This window comes from Thalassophryne amazonica, chromosome 16, assembly GCF_902500255.1.
Source record: "Thalassophryne amazonica chromosome 16, fThaAma1.1, whole genome shotgun sequence".
NCBI lineage: Eukaryota > Metazoa > Chordata > Actinopteri > Batrachoidiformes > Batrachoididae > Thalassophryne > Thalassophryne amazonica.
The window spans coordinates 71301276-71325351 of record NC_047118.1 but is presented as its reverse complement, the minus strand read 5'-3'; the positions used below and the strand labels follow the sequence as shown (position 1 = coordinate 71325351).

Below are 24076 nucleotides of genomic sequence, written 5' to 3'. Positions count from 1 at the left end.
GCTGCAATCCATTTTGTTTGTGTGTAAATAAAACCTCTTTGTCACATATTATGTAAAAGCAAGAGAGAAATAAAACACTTTGAAAACTGAAAATGCTGTTTTGTTACCCGATAACACCTCTGGAGTGATTTACAAGACATTTCGCAAACATCAGGCTAACTTCCACTAACTTAAATCTAACGTCCGCTCTTGTCAAAGGCTCATAAATGTAAATATTGTTTATGATGGATTGATTGATTGATAGAGAAGCTTTGTACAAATTGTAAACAAATAGCACCTTAATAATTTTATATATATATGTATATATATATATATATATATATATATATATATATATATATATATATATATATATATATATATATACACTCATGAAAAAATATAAATGCAACACTTTTGGTTTGCTCCCATTTGTATGAGATGAACTCAAGATCTAAAACTTTTTCCACATACACAATATCACCATTTCCCTCAAATATTGTTCACAAACCAGTCTAAATCTGTGATAGTGAGCACTTCTCCTTTGCTGAGATAATCCATCCCACCTCACAGGTTTGCCATATCAAGATGCTGATTAGACACCATGAATAGTGCACAGGTGTGCCTTAGACTGCCCACAATAAAAGGCCACTCTGAAAGGTGCAGTTTTCTCACACAGCACAATGCCACAGATGTCGCAAGATTTGAGGAGCGTGCAATTGGCATGCTGACAGCAGAAATGTCAACCAGAGCTGTTGCTCGTGTATTGAATGTTCATTTCTCTACCATAAGCCGTCTCCAAAGGCGTTTCAGAGAATTTGGCAGTACATCCAACCAGCCTCACAACCGCAGACCACGTGTAACCACACCAGCCCAGGACCTCCACATCCAGCATGTTCACCTCCAGATCGTCTGAGACCAGCCACTCGGACAGCTGCTGAAACAATCGGTTTGCATAACCAAAGAATTTCTGCACAAACTGTCAGAAACCGTCTCAGGGAAGCTCATCTGCATGCTCGTAGTCATCATCGGGGTCTCGACCTGACTCCAGTTTTGTCGTCGTAACCGACTTGAGTGGGCAAATGCTCACATTCGCTGGCGTTTGGCACGTTGGAGAGGTGTTCTCTTCATGGATGAATCCCGGTTCACACTGTTCAGGGCAGATGGCAGACAGCGTGTGTGGCGTCGTGTGGGTGAGCGGTTTTCTGATGTCAATGTTGTGGATCGAGTGGCCCATGGGGGTCGGTGGGGTTATGGTATGGGGCAGGCATCTGTTATGGACGAAGAACACAGGTGCATTTTATTGATGGCATTTTGAATGCACAGAGATACCGTGACGAGATCCTGAGGCCCATTGTTGTGCCCTACATCCAAGAACATCACCTCATGTTGCAGCAGGATAATGCACGGCCCCATGTTGCAAGGATCTGTACACAATTCTTGGAAAGCTGAAAATGTCCTAGTTCTTGCATGGCCGGCATACTCACCGGACATGTCACCCATTGAGCATGTTGGGATGCTCTGGACCGGCGTATACGACAGCGTGTACCAGTTCCTGCCAATATCCAGCAACTTCGCACAGCCATTGAAGAGGAGTGGACCAACATTCCACAGGCCACAATTGACAACCTGATCAACTCTATGCGAAGGAGATGTGTTGCACTGCATGAGGCAAATGGTGGTCACACCAGATACTGACTGGTATCCCCCCAATAAAACAAAACTGCACCTTTCAGAGTGGCCTTTTATTGTGGGCAGTCTAAGGCACACCTGTGCACTAATCATGGTGTCTAATCAGCATCTTGATATGGCACACCTGTGAGGTGGGATGGATTATCTCAGCAAAGGAGAAGTGCTTACTATCAGATTTAGACTGGTTTGTGAACAATATTTGAGGGAAATGGTGATATTGTGTATGTGGAAAAGTTTTAGATCTTTGAGTTCATCTCATACAAAATGGGAGCAAAACCAAAAGTGTTGCATTTATATTTTTGTTGAGTATATATATATATAAACAACTGCAAATTGTACCCTCGGCTCATACGGCTGAGGGTATTTTAGCATTGTGTTATTTTTTTAAAGCTTATGTTTATTCTTTCATTTGCTGGAGTGAGATTTGTTCAAGTGTTGGGGAATTTATTTGATAAATGGAGGACGCAGGACATGTTACATTACATTTCGTAATGATCTCAAACCAAATTTGACATTAATCTTGTCATGCAGCCTGTTTTAAATTATTTACTAAGAACTCAGACGTTCCAGATTTAGTTTTTTTTTTTTTGGATGGCTGATTGTCCACATTTGACTGGGATTGAGTTCTCCACTTCAATGGAGGTCTGAGGTGTAATGTGGGCCAGGAGCTACCTCTGCGAAGAAGATGGCATTTCGTTCAGGCTATGATAACATGAAAAAAAATCTCTATTGAAGTAGCGACATGAAAATCTGGATAAACATTTCCCATTTAAAAACTAACAGATGCAATCAGAAAAAACAAACAGCCATTACTGTCTCCACAACTGACGAGGGGGAATCATCACCATTATGATTTTATCATGCCAGGTCACTGGGGTGTCACAAGGAGCTGAGCATGAAATCAAAGGAAAAACCTATTATGTAATGTTACTGAAGAAAAGAAGCAGATTTTACATTACTAAATTTTTCTCAGCAGGATTACTTATATTCTTGTAAACATCATTTCAATCCGTTTGGTGAAACATTTGGGTTTTGAAAGGATCTCAACATGTTTTCATGCTTTTTTTTCTTTTTTTTTGAAGGTATCAAATACTTTTTTGAGTTGGATATATATTGATGCTGCTGACTCTCAACAAATGAAAAAAAGAAAAACAAAATCATGACCACTTTTTGGCTTTGGTGGCGTTTCCTCTCCAATTCAAAGTTCAACATTCTTTATAATGGTCCTCCCTTAGAAGAAATTTGGCTTTGTGCATGAGGGGGGGGGGGGGGGTTCTACTGCATAAACAATAAAACAAGACCAACATTTAAAACAATAAAAAAACATAAAAAGAAATACAAACCAACAATAAAATAACCTTTAAAACAGTGAAAAATGAACATAAAATCACTACAACCAACCAGCTATAAATTACTAAAACAACACAGCCATTTAACAACTTAAACCATTCGACTAGACAGATGTGCAAAACTTATCCTATAACAGAAAAGACCACAAAAAAAGGTATGCAATTACCTTGTTCATCGATAGGCTTAATGGACAACGGAACGAATGAATGTTGTACTGGTGTCGCAGACCGAACGTCCACTCCTAAAAATCGATCCGCCTTTTGCATCTACACATGCGTCATTTCGGACCACAGCAGCACGTCTGAGACGGAGTCTCTTCACCCAAAGCAATTAAATGGATTAATGGGATTATTAACCATCAGATGATAAAGGTAAAACCTCTTAAATCATTCTAAAGTCAGTTTTAAGCAGAAACAAGGCTGTTTTAAGCAGATGCTTTGAAATGGCCAACACGCAGTAAACGCATCAGCTAGCAGCTCCTTTAGCCTGCGATGCTCTCATCACTGTTTGCCGCCTTTTATGATGAAATAATGCTGAATTTATGTGGAAATGATTGTTGTACAAAAGCTTCAGATATCTGCTCTCTGAGATAGATGATGACTGGAAGTGTAGTTTGAAGCAGAAACGAGGTGTTAATCCATGAACCGCGTCATCAGGGGGGACTGATTTTAGGGGGACCGTTCGGTCGGCGACACGGTTACATTTGCACAGAAGAACGTGATACCTCCTCCCTGAGTTTAGCAAGGTATACTCTGACTGCAGAACATGTGAGCTGAGGTCCCTCATAGTTTAAAAGCCCTTTTCCCAGTAAAGACCACAGCTGATTATGGATGAAGGTTGATAAAGGTTTAAAGCTTTGGAAATATATATTTATTATTATTGCTACTATTATTATGTATTCATTCATTTATTAGTTATTTTTATATTATTATATTAATATTACAGTAGGGGTGGTGGCCAAGTGGTTAGTGCACCTGGTTTCAGTGCAGAAGGTTCCAGGTTCAAATCCCACCTCTGCTACATTTCTCCATGTAATGCTGAGTTGCGTCAGGAAGGGCATCCGGCGTTCAACATGCAGATCCACCTCAGATCTGCTGTGGCAACCCAGAGTGAAAACAAGGGAGCAGCCGACGGGATGTACTATATTAGTACTACGGAGTAAAAATTGAATAATGCCACAAACACAATCAGAAAATAAAGACCTGAATTTTCCCCAAATGATAAAAAGGTGCAGAGAGCTTTTTGAAAAGTTTAATTCCACAGGACGTGACAACTGACGACTATGTAACATGACACAAAAAATGAAAGAACAGCTGTTCCTTTTCATTTCAACAGATAATGATTATTAAAAAGGCAGACAGCTAAAATAATAATTAAAAGACAAAAAGGCGTGTGTGTGTGTGTGTGTGTGTTGTGGGGGGGGGGGGGGGTGTGTCATGCTGAGTTTCTGTCAAATCCAAAATTCCAGTGAAGGCCAAGTTTGTCTCTTCAAAACTGTTTTCACATCACACTTTGAAGGAAGACGAAACAGCAGTGAGTTGCAGAAAAAAAATATTAAAATGAAGCAGATGGCAGAGGTAAAAATAACAGTGTCCTTTGTTGCGTTTTGTTTTTGGCTGCCACTCGTACCTGCTCTCCATCCTGCTCTATGGCCGTTGCTAAGTAACTTTACAGTTTATCTTTAGAAATCAGGACTTGTCGCTGTGATTATAATGTTATATAACGGCCTCGAAATCCTGCACGCAGCAGAAGTCAAAATAACACCTCCGTGTTTCTAAATGCATTACAGGAGCAGTCGAACCATGTCTGCCTGGTATCTGTCAAGAAAAAATATGCTCTGATTTTATTATTTCCACTAGCGAAGTTGGGCAGAGATTATATTTTCACCCCTGTTTGTTTGTCTGTTTTTGAACAGCTTGTAACCCACATTTTTCATATATCATTATGAAATTTTTACTGAGGATTCATATCTTGATAGGCAAGAACTGATTAAATTTTGAAGGTCATAAGTCAAAGGTCAAAGTCAGGAAAAATCTTGGAAAATGGAAAAATCCCAATATCCTTTAACATTGAAGGAATTTTCAAAAAAAATCATAACTCAAGGCTGTAGGATGGTATCTTTTATCGAATGACAAAGGTTGATACTGATCCGACCCAGATTACAGATTTTGTGGCCATTTAGGGAATAACCTTGTTGTGTCTGATGATTTGCGGATGTTCATGCTGGTTATACAGTTGCAAATAGAGCTTTACTGGCGTCGCGTTAGCGGAGACGGTAAAAAGAAGTTTTAAAATGGCTGTTGCGACCGACATTCCGACCCTCACTTATGGTCATGAGATTTGGCTCAATCACTCTCATTTGTGACAATGAGGTTCAAACTGGCACTCTCAATGAATAGACAAAGTTCTGATCTAATCCGTATTGCTGATTTAGCAGATATTTGATTTTAACACTGAAAAGCCACTTTTAACAGGACTTTGACCTTGAAAATTTTCCATACATGAGATTTGGCTCATGACCGAAAGAACAAGATCGCGAGTACAAGCGGCCGAGATGAGTTTCCTCCGCAGGGTGGCTGGGCGCTCCCTTAGAGATAGGGTGAGGAGCTCGGTCACTCGGGAGGAGCTCGGAGTCGAGCCACTGCTCCTCCACATCGAAAGGAGCCAGCTGAGGTAGCTCGGGCATCTTTTCCGGATGCCCCCTGGACGCCTCGCTGGAGAGGTGTTCCGGGCACATCCCGTTGGGAGGAGGCCCAGGACACGCTGGAGGGACTACGTCTCTCGGCTGGCTTGGGAACACTTCAAGGTTCCCCCAGAGGAGCTGGGGGAGGTGTGTGTGGATCGGGAGGTCTGGGCGGCTTTGCTTGAGCTGCTTCCCCCACGACCCGACTCCGGATAAAGCGGAAGAAAATGAATGGATGGTTGGATGGATGGATGGATGTTTGCAACCGTATAAAAACATGAGCGTCTGCAAATCATCAGACACAAGGGGGTTATTCCCATTCTAATTCAATTCCATTGTTTGTACGGTTTATTTTTCTGTGGGTAATTCGGTCGGCGAGGCTTACCGTCAAGCCGAGGCGGCGTCACTCCAACAGCAGTCAGGGTGCAGAGTAATCCATCAAATGTGAAAATCCATCAAATCCATCAAATGTGAAACAGTAATTCTATATCAGAATCCTCATCAATACTTTCGCATGGTAGCTTAAATTCACCCATTTAGGCGGCAGCGTCAGTACGCAACTTTCTCTCGCTCTCAGCTAAAAGCGCTAACAGTTAGCAGCGCGTGCAGCCGGTGTTCTGTCGAACTTTGCGTCTCGTCACATAAATTGACAGTTCCGCGTCCTGACAATATTGCAAGTAGGAGCAGGACAGGAGTGACATTTCACAGGAATGTCATCTTGTCAGAACACCACTCAGGGTGCGGAGTAATACACCCAAATGTGAAATGGTCTAATATTTTGCCACGTTACCCCAACATTATATGGTCTGAAATCTCATACTCTTAACCAATCAGATTCATGGAAAAAAAATGTAATTGGATTAGAATAAAATTTAACATTGTAAACCTCATTTAATGTATATTTTATATTATATCTTAATCAAACATGCCCCGATCACTCTCATATTTGAAAGTGAGGTGCAGACTGACATTCACTATCACCGGACAAAGTTTAATCCTGATCCAGACTGTGGATTTTGTAGACATTTTAATTTAAAATTGAAAAGCCCATTTGGTTTACATTTTGCATTATATCTCAATCAAAAGTGCCTCAATCACTCTCATTTGTGACAATGAGGTTCAAACTGGCACTCTCAATGAATAGACAAAGTTCTGTCTAATCCGTATTGCTGATTTAGCAGATATTTGATTTTAACACTGAAAAGCCACTTTTAACAGGACTTTGACCTTGAAAATTTTCCATATATCCATTTTCTTCCACTTTATCCGGAGTCGGGTCGCGGATCGGATTTTTTCCAAGTTAAAAATTTGTGGAACTGGAAACTAGAGTTGGCGGAGGTTTCCACTCTACGAGCGTGGTGTTCCAGGTTATTTCTGTTTTCAGACTGAAAAACCAAACTGATCAATCTCATAATTTTTTTTTAACTTTATAAAACCCATGTTGTCCCACTTCACTCTATCCTTTTCACATTGTTGCTGACAGATTGTTTTTCAGACTACCATACATGTTCTTGGTTCTGACTGTGTTTTTTATCATCGATCTGTAAAAATAGTCAACCTGATATATGTAAAATATCACTATGATTGTGCGTTTTATGGTAAAGGCACAAAATAAGACAATTTGACATATAATAAAAATACATGTTGTGCCAAGCTCATTAAAAAAATAATATAATCTGTGTACGGTGTATCTGGAAAGTGTTCACAGCACTTCAGTTTTTCAATATTTTGTTATGTTAGTCTTGCTCTAAAATGGAGTAAATTCATTTTTCCCTCAAAATTCTACTTACAAACCCCATAATGACATCAAAAAGGTTTTTTTTTTTTTTTTTTACATTTTTGCAAATGTATTAAAAAGAAAAAACTAAGAAATTACAAGTATTTGCATCCTTTGCTCAATACGTAGTTGATGCACTTTTGGCAGCAATTGCAGCCTCAAGTCTTCTTGAATATGATGCCACAATCTTGGTGCACTTATGTATCTTTGGGTAGTTTGTCCATTCTTCTTTGCAGCACCTCTCAAGCTCTAACAGGTTGGATGGGGAGCATTGGCGCACCACCATTTTCAGTTCTCTCCAGAGATGTTCAATCAGATTCAGGTCTGGGCTCTGACTGGGCCCTTCAAGGACATTCACAGAGTTGTCCTGAAGCCACTCCTTTGATATCTTGGCTGTGTGCTTAGGGTCATTGTCCTGCTGAAAGATGAACTGTTGCTCCAATCTGAGGTCAAGAGCGCTCTGGAGCAGGTTTTCATCCAGGATGTCTCTGTACATTGTTGCACTCATCTTTCCCTCAATCCTGACTAGTCTCCTGGTTCCTGCTGCTGAAAAACATCCCCACAGCATGATGCTACCACCACCATGCTTCACTGTAGGGATGGTACTTGGTTTCTTCCAAACATGACACCTGGCATTCACACCAAAGAGTTCAATCTTTGTCTCATCAGACCAGAGAATTTTATCTCTCATGGTCTGAGAGTCCTTCAGGTGCCTTCTGACAAACTCCAGGCGGGCTGCCATCTGCCTTTTACTAAGGAGTGGCTTCCATCTGAACACTCTAAAATGTCATTATGGGGTATTGTGTGTAGATTTTTGAGGGAGGAAAAATAAATTCTTTTTGGAATAAGGCTGTAACACAACAAAGTGTGGAAAAGGTGAAGTGTTGTGAATACTTTCCAGGTTCACTGTGTGTCAACATACAGTCAAAAATGTGTGCCTTTCCAAATCATGTCCAATCAACTAAATTTAGTCCACGTGGACTCCAGTTAAGTTGGTGAAACATCTCAAGGAGGATCAGTGGAAACAGGATGCACCTGAACTCAGTTTTGATCTACATGGCAAAGGCTGTGAATACTTACGTACATGTGGTTTCTTAGTTGAGTTTTGTTTGTTTGGTTGCTTTTTTTTTTTTTTTTTTTAACATATTTGCAAAAATCTTTATAAAACTTTTTCATGTTGTCATTATGGGGTATTGTGTGTAGAATTCTTCTTCTTCTTCTTTGTCTTTCGGCTGTTCCCGTTAGGGGTCACCACAGCAGATCAAAAAGAGGCTTATTTAAGGTTTTAGGTGATCATGCATGATATGGTAAATGGACTGCATTTATATAACGCTTTTTCATCTGCATCAGATGCTCAAAGTGCTTTACAAATAATGCCTCACATTCACCCCTATGTCAGGGTGTTGCCATACAAGGCACCCACTACACACCAGGGGATTAAGGACCTTGCCCAAGGACCCTTAGTGATTTCCCAGTCAGGCTGGGATTTGAACTGAGTCTCCAGTCTGAAGCCCAACGCTTTAACCACTAGACCATCACCTCCCCATATACTTTTGTTTGATGTGGTTTTTGAGAGATATGGTGATTCTGCACTGGGAAATGATTAGCCCTTCCGATCTTCTTGCAAATTGATGCTGGGCCATATGTTTGCCATTTCACCTCCGGGAAGTCAGCAAAAACATAGAGGCAGGGGAAAGGAACATGCTTCTAACAGATACATGCAATAAAGAAAACCACAACAATTTGGTATCACTGGAAAGGTCTGAGTTCATGCTAACTATTCATAGTTTGCAAATTGCCATGATGTCATTAATGACATCACTAGAGGTCAAAAGGTCAATGATTTCGGGGGGCAGGTGAAAATCTGGGGTACCAGCACACATTATTTTTTGTGCCAATATGCAATGAGTTATTAGCAAATGGAATAGTACAAAATGTTAAGGAGATATCAAGGACGTTTTTGATACAAGAAAGTTTATATCTATTATGTAGATTGTACGTTAACCCCGTGTGTCAAAAATGGGGAATTTCAAGAAATCGGCCAAAATAGACATATTTCACCTCTTTGTTGTTACTGCTCAAAATAATTGTTTTATATTTATAGATATTTGTTATTTTCTTTATTTGGAATCCCCCATTTAACATTCCCACTACTTGAAACCATTGTCTGAAATTATGCCTGGTAAGCACTTCCAGGCTTCTGTACATTCTTAAAGGACTCTTCATTGGATGGAAGTATGAATTTTTGCCTCTCTTCTCCACATGTAACATGTGGCTTTCTGTCACATCACTAAGATCAGTAATTTCAGTTTGAAGTTGTGAAAACCTGTCTGAATGTGGTTTAGCCAGAGGTAAGTTAATATGTATGTGTCACGGACATGAACGAGCGAACAGCGAAGCTCTTCAGAATCTCACCATGTCATTTAGGTCCTTCAGACTTTTTTTTTTTTGAGTAAATCCTTCAGGGGAGCATTAGCATGGCTAAAACCTTTCAGCTTCTGGGGGGCTTTGCTCCCCCAGACCCCCCGCCTTTTTAAGCATTGTCCTTTTTTTGCCTTTCAGCTTTTGGGGGGAGGTTCCGCCCCCCAGACTCCCTGCCTTTTACGCGTTTTTCTTTTTTCCTTTCAGCTGACCCCCCCTAATTACAGCCATCTTAACCCCCTGCCACTTTAAGCATTTTTTTTTAATGTAGATGTAAATTAATATTCAAAGTTATCAGCAAGTTGACAGTAGGGCTGTACAATATGGCCAAATTATCGTATCTCAATATTGTCATATCAGTATGATATACGATATGACTATGATTTGACACAAAGTGCAGCAACAGTGAAAATTAAACATTCTTAAACAAAACAGTAATAATACCACACTCATTTTGCACTCATCATAAAGTTAGGACACTGTGGCCTCCAAAAGTATTGGAAAACAGTATTTCACACATTTTAATTTGTTTATGCCATTTCAAATACAACAAATACAAAAAAATATAAAGAATAAAAAATTCTAAAATTATGTTCCTCAAACTCAAACTGAAAGCAAATCTCTAAAACTTGATAAAACCTGTAAATAATAATCAGTTTTATTGCCAGTTTTCTTCAGACAAGTCAGGGGATGGAAACATGAACAATATGTCTTGGACTTTATTTACATCAGTTATGAAGAAATACAAAAATTTCTTTGACCAAAACATCAAATCTTGGCTTTCATCTCAAATGTACTTTCTGGCAAATTGTAGCTGAACTTTAAGGTCTTCTTTTTCTTTTTCTTCCAAACCATAAACCTGCATGTCAAAATGTGCAAAGAAATGATTCTGTATTTGGTTGCTGCAGGACATCACAAATATGTTTCTTGCGTGCACCACTACATACAAACAACGGAAGGGCTGCCAGATACTGTCCGATCTCAGTTTGAAACAGGAAAGTTCACTGTTCGAGTAAAGCCTGGTAAATACACTCAACAAAAATATAAACGCAACACTTTTGGTTTTGCTCCCATTTCGTATGAGATGAACTCAAAGATCTAAAACTCTTTCCACATACACAATATCACCATTTCCCTCAAATATTGTTCACAAACCAGTCTAAATCTGTGATAGTGAGCACTTCTCCTTTGCTGAGATAATCCATCCCACCTCACAGGTGTGCCATATCAAGATGCTGATTAGACACCATGATTAGTGCACAGTTGTGCCTTAGACTGTCCACAATAAAAGGCCACTCTGAAAGGTGCAGTTTTATCACACAGCACAATGCCACAGATGTCGCAAGATTTGAGGGAGCGTGCAATTGGCATGCTGACAGCAGGAATGTCAACCAGAGCTGTTGCTCGTGTATTGAATGTTCATTTCTCTACCATAAGCTGTCTCCAAAGGCGTTTCAGAGAATTTGGCAGTACATCCAACCAGCCTCACAACCGCAGACCACATGTAACCACACCAGCCCAGGACCTCCACATCCAGCATGTTCACCTCCAAGATCATCTGAGACCAGCCACTCGGACAGCTGCTGAAACAATCGGTTTGCATAACCAAAGAATTTCTTCACAAACTGTCAGAAACCGTCTCAGGGAAGCTCATCTGCATGCTCGTCGTCCTCATCGGGGTCTCGACCTGACTCCAGTTCGTCGTCGTAACCGACTTGAGTGGGCAAATGCTCACATTCGCTGGCGTTTGGCACGTTGGAGAGGTGTTCTCTTCATGGATGAATCCTGGTTCACACTGTTCAGGGCAGATGGCAGACAGCGTGTGTGGCGTCGTGTGGGTGAGCGGTTTTCTGATGTCAATGTTGTGGATCGAGTGGCCCATGGTGGTGGTGGGGTTATGATATGGGTAGGCGTCTGTTATGGACGAAGAACACAGATTTAGACTGGTTTGTGAACAATATTTGAGGGAAATGGTGATATTGTGTATGTGGAAAAAGTTTTAGATCTTTGAGTTCATCTCATACAAAATGGGAGCAAAACCAAAAGTGTTGCGTTTATATTTTTGTTGAGTGTACAATGGAGCGGGGACAAACTTTCAATAAAGATGCTAACACAAGGTTGTTCTCTGGCGTATTGCAATCCCAAACAATGATCAGCAAGCACAACAAACCCTTGAAATGGTCCACATGATGAAGGATGACGTCCTGCCAAGAAATAGTTCATCAGTGAAAGACAACAACTGTGTCTCAAACATAACCAAGGTCATTAGTGATACGTACGTTTATCAGTCCATTCACAAACTGTGTTACTGAGTCCCTGAGAAACAATGCAACAGTGGTTGTCTCTTCTAGATTGGATGATTGCAATGTTCTATTTTCTGGTTTACCGCAGTCCATCATTAGGGGTCTCCAATTGGTTCAAAATGCTGCTGCCAGACTTTTGACAGGAATCAGAACATTTCACCACATTACACCAATTTTGGCATCCCTTCACTGGCTTCCTGTCCCTGTGAGATCAGATTTTATGGTTCTACTACTAGCCCATAAAATTGTTTACGGACTGGCACCTCCCTACTTAGCTGACCTAATTAAACCTTACGTACTGGCCTGGGCTTTACATTCTCAGGGTGCAGGACTATATGGTGTCCCTAAGGTGAATAAAAAGTCTGTGGGTCACAGAGCTTTCTCTTATCGTGCCCCTGTTCTGTGGGATGATCTCCCTGCAGCTAAGTCCAGACTTAAGACACACTTATTTTTCCTTTCGTATGGCTAGCATACTGGCATAATATGTTACTATGCTTTTTACTATTTTAATTCATTTTATTAGGAAACGGAGCGGGCTGCGGCCTCAACTATATCTAAATTCTGGGTTTTTTAGTGAAGCTTAGGGCTAGTGGCCGGTGATCACCTTAGTATTTCTTATGTTTTTCTTGTTGCTTAATGCTGACAAATTATACTATATTTGTTGTCTTTCTGATGCCTGATTCTGCTTTCTTCTGTCTGTTTGAGGTTCAGCTCCATCCAGGGTTGGGTGTGGTGTCTGTTTCTGTAACCCTCCTGTCCTGTGCACCAGCAAAATTTCTTGTATATTCATTTTATGAAGTGTTTTGTAAATTGTGTCAGTAGCATGGCCCAAGCAGAGGGTCACCCCTTTAAGTCTGGTCTGCTTGAGGTTTCTTCCTCAAATCATCAGAGGGAGTTTTTCCTTACCACTGTTGCCTGTGTGCTTGCTCTTGGGGTTGGGAAGGTTAGATCTTACTTGTGTGAAGCACCTTGAGGAAACTTTGTTGTGATTTGGTCCTGTATAAATGAAAATAAATTAAATTGAAATTTAAACAGGTGAAGTAGCCTCTTCTACAGATCTGGCAACAGCCAAAAAGAAAGGCTTTACTGCACTTAAGCTGGCAGAAGAGAACAATGCAGCTAAGGTTGTTCCCCTTCACCTGAAAATCTTCCTGGAGAAAAGCAAACCATTATCAAAAGTTTCAAAACAAAAAGAGCTCCATCAGGAAGAACAGGATGCCATGTGGTCTTTGTGCTTTGCTCAAAATTTGGATGAAACACAGAAAACTGATGCATTTTTGCATGAATGGACCAGATATCCTAGTTCACTGTTTGACCCAGATAAGGATTACCTATGTGGCTTTGCAATGCATAAAGGCAATAAAGCAGACTGGCTTGTTGCCTTGAAAGAGGCCTGCAGAACCTCCTGGGTCCAATGAAACACGTCCAACAAATGAAGCCAATAGATTTTTAGCAGCACTGGTGTGATTGTGGATATGATGGCATTCGTATAGTGCTTTCAGGACATGGGCTGCACTGATTTCAATCAACTTCAGAAATGTTACCTGCAAAAGATGGTTACATCCAGATGGATGTCAAATAATTCACATTGTAGGGGATAGATATGACGTCAGCCCAGAGAGAAGCTTAAAGCAGGAAACACGATGCCATCGGGAGAAAGACACTCGGTCATTGGCGACCTTCATTCCTCAGCCTAACCTGCCCTTGCCAAAATGGAAAAAAATCATCAGGAAGAAAGAAAACAAGAGAAACTTTCTCAAGTTTCTTCTGGACTCATAGTCCAAAGGACAGAATGATATCCCTGAAGGAATTCAAATCATTGTTGGCAGCTTTACTGAAACGACAGTTAAATTGGCAAGTCCAGGAAATAACAACACTCTCAAACCCAAATCACAAAGAAGCAGACACCCTCATCTTTGCTCATGCTGCCTACGTGGTTAGAGATCAGAAAATCAGGTGGATAATCATTGAGGCAAATGACACAGATTTAGTGATAATGGGTATTTTTCCATGTTCATCGCTTAGCTGGTTTGCAGGCACTTTGGCTTTACAAGCACTCAGTAACATCAAATGTGCACATATCCTGCCATGCCATTTCTACATACCTGGAGGAAACATTCCCAAACCAAAACATAACTGGGGTGATCCTGGTAGCATATATCCTAAAAGGTTGTGACAAGGTTAGTTACCCTTTCTGAATTGGTAAGAAACAAGCTTTGAAAGAGGCACTGCAATGCATCAGCTATCTTGACCCAGTGGCAAACTTCGGTGAAGGTGTGATAGATGTCCAGCCATCTGCAAGTGTAGCAGATTCCGCTCAGAACTACTTCTTTGCATTGTATGGGAAGAAAGGCTTCACTGGGATAATCGATGAACTACGTTGCCATCTCTTCATGACCAAAAACAAGACTTAAGATCACTGCCCCCAAAGAGGTGATGGTCTTGTGGTTAAGCATTGGGCTTGAGACCAGAGGATCCTCAGTTCAAATCCCAGCCTAACTGGAAAATCACTAAGGGCCCTTGGGCAAGGTCCTTAATCCCCTATTACTCCCGGTGTGTGATGAGTACCTCTGAGTAGTATGGCAGCACCCTCACATCAGGGTGAATGTGAGGCACTATTTGTAAAGTGCTTTGAAAGTCTGATGCAGATGGAAAAGCGCTATATAAATGCAGTCCGTTTACCGTTTCCATTCTGTTTTCCTGCCCCCAACTTCTGATACATTCAAACTTCATCAGCTAGGAGCACTCAATCAGTTGACGATTTGCAAAAAAGCTACAGCAGTGAAGCCTACACTGCCAGAGCCTACATTATCTGGATGACACATTGAAAATGGTAAGCTTGCTGCAGTGAGAATGACTACAGGTTGAATGCCAAACTATGTCAGTACAGCGTGTAAATGTAAAAAAAGGGCATTGCCGGGTGAGGTGCTAGTGTAAAGCTGCCATGGTGAAGAAGTGCACAATGGCTTGTGCTTGCAGTAGTTAGCCAGAGTTATGTGATCTACAGCCACAAGAATAGTTTACTGATGACTTTGATACAATGTCATAAACAAATTGTGTACATACTAGTATTTTTGCATATTGCAAAGGCATTCTCCATCAGATGGGACAGCCCTTGAGAGTCCATCAGCAACTCGGGTTGGAAAGGGTTAAACTATGTGGATTATCATTCTAGGGGGTTAATTTGATATCTTTAACATCTTTTCAGGATGTTTACCAAGTTATAACATTGATATAACTGTTGTGCAGTGATGCCTCAAAATTTTGAGATATGTCTATGTTGGCCAATTTCGTGAAATTCCTGTATTGGACACAAGGGGTTTACGTGCAATGTACTTAATAAATATAATCTTCCTTGGTTTCAAAAACTTCCTTGTTATCTCCTTAACATTTTGCAGTATTTCATTTGCTTCTAACTCGTTGCATAATGCCACAAGAAAATAATGTGTGTGCTGACACCCCAGATTTTCACTTGCCCCCAAAATTGGTGACATTTGACTGCAGCTGACATCATGGCAATTTGGATACTATGAGTAGTTAACATGAACTAAGACCTTTCCAGTGATATGAAATAGTTATGGTTTTCTTTACTGCAAGTATCTGTTAGAAGCATTTTCCTTTCCCCTACCCCTACGTTTTTGCTGACTTTTCTCGTAGGTGAAATGGCAAACATATGGCCCTAGCATCAATTCGCTTGAAGAGCTAACAATTTTTTTCTCAGTGCAGAATCATGCTATCTATCAAAAAACACATCAAACAAAAAATATATCATGCATGACGACCTCCATCCCAATTTGAGGCCTTTGGCTCCCCTACTATAAGTCTCTTTTCTGTTTTTTTATAAATTAATATAATATCAAATGACAAGGCTCTATTTAGCCGTTATATAAAACAAATAATGAATGTTTATGAGTTCAGTGGCATGAATATTTAGTTTGGTGAAAGATGTTCACCGAGTTGAATGGAACATTCCATCTTTCACCTCATGAAATCTTCGCACCATTGAACTCATAAATATTCATTATTTGTAAATTAACAAATCAAAGATACAGATAAAGAAAAAGTGTCTACAACAAACTTCATAAGAACAATTCTACAACCATCTTCACCTTAAGATGCCTTTGGAAAAGTGGCCTAGCTGCTTTGTGAGAAATAAATAAATAAATAAATAATCCTCCAAAAATCCAGGATTTTCTTGGTCTCAATGACATGTTGATGTGAAATATGCACTATTAGAGTTGATCAAAAGTTTTGTCTAAGCTGCATATTTTCATTTGTAGTTTGTTTCCTGTGCCAAGTAAAGAAATTTTCCACCAGTATTTGTTTGTTTGACTGTGGGTGGCTGTGAGCAGGACAACTCAAAAAGACATAATGAACAGATTTAGGTGAAATTTGGTGAACAGAAAACATTCTAAGAAATAACTGATTCTGGAAGTGAGATTCAGAAAGCTGGCATAGTGGCTTAGTGTCGCCTCACAGCCTTGACTGAAGTAAATGGGTATAGGAAATGAATGCGTGAGAATTCTCTTACAAATATAATATAACCTATACGTCTGATTTTAATTTCAGTGAGAAGCAATGGCTCTCAGAAAGGTATAATCCCATTGCTCATACCGTGAATTAACTAATTCAAGTCAGAGAAGGAGCCATGGATATAGACTTAGATTACAATGAAGTTTGTAAAATGCTAGTTACACTATGCACTGATTAATTCTCCCTGTTGTTCAGCTGTCACTATTTTTGTTTTAAATTGATATGTAATTTCTATGTGTTTTTAGTAAATTTCTTTACTGTTTCTGCTGCATTTATGTATCTTTTTATATATGCCACGATTGTATATTGTGTATGAATAAATATATCAAATTGAATTGAACTGAAAGAGACCAAGATAGCACCATTTAACTCAAAAGGTTGTGATAGGATGTCGAAGATATGTGGTGAGCAGATGGATAATGTCTTCAAATTAGCTCTGGAACATATTTTGGATCAAAAGAAGTTTTTAATCTTCATGTTTTAAGGATCAACATTTGATTAAAAAATGTACTAACTAGAAGCACTCAGAGAGCGCAAACCTCCACCAAGGCCATAGGGTCACTGACGTCACATGGAATACCCTTTGGCAAAGAGACTTATTCCACGTCGTTTCACACATCTACCATGTGAAACGATGGTAGATGTGGTTAGATGTAGAATGGTTAACCCTCTGGGGTCCGAGGGCATTTTTTGGACAGTTCACTCGCCTGGCATAAATGTTTTATTATTGCTGTTAACAGCTCTCCCTGCATCCCACAATCAAGTTTTATGTCTCTTTTTTCAGGTCAACCTGTACTTTTACAATATATATGCTATAGTTGTGTTTTATAAGTGTAATAAAGGTTTACAATCAGAAATAAGAAAGCAAAAAGTAAAGCGGAAATAATTTTCCACACACATTTATTCAAAACACACAGTAAACTATAATAAACAACTGTTTTGACACTTTATAAAGGTAATTTGAGGTCTTGTGTGAAAGACTGCACAACAAAAAGGTTCAAATAATAAACACAAATGCAGATTTTGAACAATAAATACAAAATGGTCTATGCGTTTTGTTTGTCTTCATCTCAAAGCAATTTCTGTCTGCTATTACACAAAGGTCACATCACAAACTTCTACTATGAAGTTGACTGTGTGTTTGTTCTCTCCTGCTCTGAAAGCAACATTCACACTTTGAGGCTCATTCAGTTTGAGGAGCGGCCCCTCCCCCTGGCTCCATTGATATGGTAAACAGTGCTTTACGCCAGAGCAAGAGAGCTTGCCACAGGCTTATCCAGTAACATTCACAGGAAAACTAGTCAAGCAATCCTGATACTCACACACTGTTTGAGCACGTGAGATTGTATGAGAGGCTCTCCGTCTGCTCACTTTCACTTTCGCTGTGCGTAATGGCGCAGGGCAGCCAGGAGGCTATTCAAACGGGCCAACTAGTAACACATCACTCCTAAAAACAATCTTTGGTGTGTCACGTGAGGTGAATCTGCACTATGATTGGATTTTGGAAAACCATGTGACGGTGAACCAATTCTGATTGGACACTCACATTGCTCACGTCATCACATAGCTTCTAAGAGGAGTAAAAAGATGGTGGACGGTGGCTCGAAAGTCCATGGAGTTAACTTTTCAGCAAAAAAAAAAAACAGTAAATTTCTATCTCATATCATTAAAAAGTTATTTATAATTTAGTAAAGCTTGGTCTCAGCCGTCGTATACAACGGCGTCGGCCCCAGAGGGTTAAACCCTTAGATCTTCAGTAAATGTATTTATAAAGAGAAACTGCATGAACTACACAGTTTTTTTTTAATAAGTTTATTCAATGAGGAGAAACAAATGCTAAATTATTGTTGTGTCGTAACTTAATTTTTGTTCAGCCTTTGTGACCCGTCTTTATGAAGTTAGATACAAAAATGTTGAAATTGCAATGATAAAGAATCCTTTAAAAAATGAATGGATCCGGATCATGTTCCAGATCATTACCAAAATTTAAAGACTTCTAAGTTAGGGCAAGATACACCCCTGGTAAAAATTTCATTGAAATCCGTTTAGGATTTTTTGAGTAATCCTGCTAACAATCCAACCAACCAATGAACCAACAAACAAACGGATGCGACCGAAAACATAATCTCCTTGGCGGAGGCAATAATGAACATCTCTAACTTTTCGTGAGCAGATGAGTAATGCCCTAGGAAATAATTTATGTAATTTTTAGTCAATCCAGAATATTCGATGCATCTTGGATCCAGAGGAATTTAGAGATACTGTATAGCAACACTGAAATCAAAATGTTATGAATGGATCTTGATGAAATTTTAAGCACATCAATAAATTTTGTGGACTCTATCCTGGATATTTTGGGGAATATGTCGCCTGGTTGGGGTAGTTTGGAAGATATTGTCTTGTTAAATTAATTTGTTCTGTATAAGCATGAAAAATACATATTTCATCTCATGCTTTCATACTGAGTAATGTTTTGAAGAAATTATGTAAAAACTTGAAGTAAGTAAAATGCTGACTTTAAATAATCCCAAACTCTGAGCTTGTTTTTGTTCTTCCCTAAACCAGCCGCAGTGACTGAACTCGTCTCTTCTCATCGATCTACCCTCTGACACAAATGACGCATCTTATGATGGTGGCCTGTTTTACCCAGAGTTCCGTTCACCACTCACACAAGTGGGGCCGTGTCCCTGATGACTAGATGCGATTCGGCTTCACCTCCAACCTGCTTTTCTTTCTCTGTCATCTCTGTTTCACTTTGTCCTCGTTTTTCTCTTTCAGCGTCTCATCACTCTGTCAAGCTTCTAAAACCGGAACGTTATCAAAGTATAAAAAAATATAAATCAATGCTAAAATACACTCGGCCGTAGGAGCATTATCTTCTTTATAATTTGGAGTTATTTAATTGGTATCCCAGTGCAATATATATATATATATATATATATATATATATATACGTATAGACACACACACACATTTATTGTTATTTACATTAATTATTAAGATCCTTTTGTCTTACTTACAATTTGTACATGTTCAATAAAGCCCCTCTATCAATCAGTCAATCAATCAATCATAAACAATATTTATGTTTATGAGCTTTTGACAAACACAGAAGTTAGCTTAGAGTTAGGGGAAGTTAGCGTGCATGCTGACATCCATGAAATGTCTTGTAAATCACTCCAGAGGCATTATCAGGTTCCAAAAACAGTGTTTCAGTTTTAGAAGTCTTTATTTCTCACTAGCTTTTACAGAATATATGAGAAACATGTTATATTTACACACAAATGAAACGGTTTACAGCTAGCCTCTGACGTCACCACGTTAACATCTGCAAAATGTCTTTTAAATCACTTCAGAGGTGTTATTAGGTTCCAAAAACAGCGTTTTCAGTTTTATAGGTGTTTATTTCTCGGTAGCTTTACAGAATATATGAGAAACATGTTACATAAAAGCATTTTTAGAGAGACCTGCCACAGACGTCACGATGCTGCTCTACCCTGATTGTCACCCCCGCCACTCAAAAAACAAAACAAAACAAAACAACAAAAAGAAAAACTGAACAGAATGAAACACAATGTGACTTTTTAACCTCTTAGAATGCCTCTTACAATAGGTCCCAAGAATGTTCCCTGTGAATTTGAAGACTCTGGCAGTAACAGGAGTGGATTTATCCTGAGCACAGACAGACAGGCAGCTGGATGGAATCTTTTTTTTTTTTTTAGGGACAAGCTTTTACATGTTGAGTATAAAGACTTTGAACATGATTGTTCATGCTCTGTATTATTCTGTTTTGTTCCTACAATTGTCTGATTACTTCTACTTATAATCTACTTATGTCAAACGGATTTACAAAATGTGGGTGTTTAAATGTGAAAAGAAAATTGGAACAAATTGCCAAATTAACTGTGTATTTTTTTTTCCCATTAATCCAATTATGTTCTGTCAGGACGGTTGGCAAAACTAGATTCTGTAAATACAGGATTTCATTATTTTAGAGTGTAGTTAAGATCATTGTTCAGCAAACACACACACGGACTGACTCTGCTGCACCCTGCTGGTGTGGTGGTGTGACTGCACTCACTGCCCAGATTTGCATCTACAGTTTGGCTCCAGTGACATATGACACACAACTGAAGAAACACAAAAGTGAGAAAAGTGAAAGAAAGGTGAAAAATGCTTTATTTGATAAAGAATAATAAAAGATTTAATTGTCTTGATAGTAATAGTCCTGGATGACACTCAGCATTACTGAATAAAGGTCCTTTCTTGAAGAATTACTATAATTCGTGATTAAGCGACATTACTTGGTCACATGAGTGAGATTACTTCAGGAGCACTGGTTCAATTGGCACCAAACGTGTTACATGTATTTCACTTCGCGACCCCAAGAAACCTGTTGATTTTGGGTGAAAAGGTCAAGGTCATTGGAGCATAGTTTGTAAAAACAGTGTGAGTGCAGTAAGTTATTTTTTTAAATGCCTGATTGTCACCAAACTCAGAACGCACATTAGGTACTCTGACCCCAAGAAGCCTATTGCCTTTGGGGTAAAAAGGTCACAAGTCAAGGTCACTGGCACACACATTGTAAAAACATTGTGAGTGCAATGACTTCTTTCCTTATTGCCTGACTGTAACCTAACTTGGTCTGTATGTTAGACATGGTGACCCCAAAATGCCTATTTAGTTTGGGGTTAAAAGTTCAAAGGTCATGGTCACTGGACATACTTTTAAAAAATCTTCTGTGACCAACAACTTATTTTAACTGCCCTAGTGTGACCAAATTTGGGATGTTAAGTAGCTTGACCCCAAGAAGCTTATTGTCTTTATGGTCCAAAGGTCAAAAGTCACAATCCTAGGGTTGCAAAAATCTGATCAGTGTAATAACTTGTTTCCTAATTGCTTTGTCACCAATTTTGGTATATGTGTTAGGCATGGTGACCCCAAGAAGCCATATGGGGATGAAAAGACCAAATTTCAAAAATCACTGAATTGCAATTCAGCATCTCTCATTAATAAGCTCATCAATGTTTGCCCATGGTGCTGTGTTACAGACTGTGGCTGTGTCCCAGTTCAGCAGCTGTATGCTTCTGAGGCTGCATTCATCATTGGCTTACATAATAGATACCGCAACTTTATTGTCCCATTTCAAAGGCTCCTTGTACGCAACTTTCTTTCCCCTAAAAACAAAGGTTACCATAGGTGCTTTTAAAGACGAACAACTGTTTTTAAAGACAAAATGGTTGGTAAATTAAAAAAATTAATAAAAACCCCAAAAGGACACTTTTGGGGCCCATATGTGCAACTGTAAATAAGTAATGTTTTTAGTAAAGTATAAACACGCGTAAATACAGAAAAATCATTACTAAACTACGGGTTACGACCTCTAAGCTAGCGTGTCGTGTGCGGTGGCATTTCAGAATGGCTTGTTCCAGCCTCCAATGTATTTGAAGGGCTGAAGACTGAAGAAATTCGTGGGACACAGTCCTGAGAAATATACAGACCCTAAATTGGGACACAGGTTACGCGCATGTTTGTGCTTGTAAGATGTTAAAACAAGCTCCCAGTGTATAGGGGTCATTCTCTGAGTGTGTGCACATAAAATATGACATGGGAGTCAAAAATTCAAAATGCAAAAATTTAATTGTCTTCAGATTATTTACACCCCTTGTTGACTTTGTGAATTCCATGCATAACAGATGTGGACACCAATAGTTATGTAAGGAAGCAAAATTTTGACCTCAGATATTTTGGAATTATGGGGTGGTGGCCAAGTGGTTAATGCGCTTGGTTTCAGTTCAGAAGGTTCCGGGTTCAAATCCCACCCCTGCCACATTTCTCCATGTAATGTGGAGTTGCGTCAGGAAGGGCATCCGGCGTAAAACTTGTGCCAATTCAACATGCAGATCCACCTTGGATTTGCTGTGGCGACCCCGAGTGCAAACAAGGGAGCAGCCGAAGGGACTTACTATGGATAGATGCACCAGAAAAAGTAACTGAAACATTAATTTCCAACACAATTCTTTATTTCTTTGTGTTTTGTACAAAATTTGGTTGATGTTTAAATCAAGAAATTACTTCATCTTTTATGGTAGTTGAGAATCTCACTTTTTTCTTATTTTAGGTCAAAAATATTTGAAAATTTGAGCAATACCAGTGGAATATTTTAGGTGGGAAACAGAATGAAAATGATTTTGAATTACTGCATGAAAATCTATCAGTGTGCCAACAGGCAAAATGAGCCCACTTTCAGAGAATAACCCACAGACCTGGATTTGATTCCTGGTCACACTGTTAGACTGGCATCCCATCAAGAGGACTTTGTAGTCTCTCATTCACATCACACAACTGAATTGAGGGGTCAACATTTACACCAATGGGCTTCCAGGCCAATATAGAAATCGAGTGTCAGGTATGTTTTTCCAGAAAGACTCAAATGCACCTAATCAAGAACAGCTCATAGGAAGTATCTGTTAGCCCTCCCACTCATAAATTCACAATAGGTAGGTTCTGTTTTTAGTTAAGTAGACTACTCAAGGCATTTTTGTTAAAAGCGGACAACAAGCTGATTCTTATGTATTGGACTGCATTTATAGCGCTTTTCCATCTGTATCAGATGCTCAAAGCACTTTACAATAATGCCTCACATTCACCCCGATATCAGGGTGCTGCCATACAAGGCGTTCACTACACAGCAAGAGTAACTAGGACATTAAGGACCTTGCCCAGGGGCCCTTAGTGATTTTCCAGTCAGGCTGGGATTTGAACCGAGGATCCTCTGGTCTCAAGCCCAACGCTTAACCACTAGACCATCACCTCCCCTGAGTTCAAAAATTGCTGTTGCCATGCTGTATCTTTACTCTTTCACCTTCTAATTTGCATATAAAACAAAATGGTCACCCAAGTTACCTTGTATTTGCATTAGAAACAGAAAAAGTCTATTCTTATATATTTTGACCTGCAGAATTCAAATATTGTTGTTAGCATGCTGAATCTCTACTCCTTCACTGACTAATTTGTATAAAACAAAATGGCCACTCGGTTTTTCACATTTTCCCAAAGTTTACTTGTTTTTGCTCAAGAAAGGCAATGCAAACACTTATCTTTGTGTTATTTGAACTGCTGAGTTCATAGTTTCTTATTTACAAGCTGCATCTTCTCTCCTTCATCCCTAATATGCATGAAACAACATGGCCGCCTGCTGTTTTCATACTTTGTAGAAGCTTGTTCTACAAAATAAACTGATAATAAAACCAATTTTTTTCCCCATGCCTCTGCTGCACAATTCAGCCTACAAATGCATTTATTTGTCATTGCATCTATACTGGCATGTTGAAAAAC

The 24076-nt window shown here is 39.4% G+C and overlaps 1 protein-coding gene across 1 annotated transcript in view; it reads right to left on the bottom strand.

Annotated features, from left to right (window-relative positions):
- The window catches only part of grapa (GRB2 related adaptor protein a), a 96324-nt gene that overhangs the window by 24160 nt on the left and 48088 nt on the right, over nt 1-24076 (bottom strand). The gene's annotated exons all lie outside the window — the stretch shown is intronic.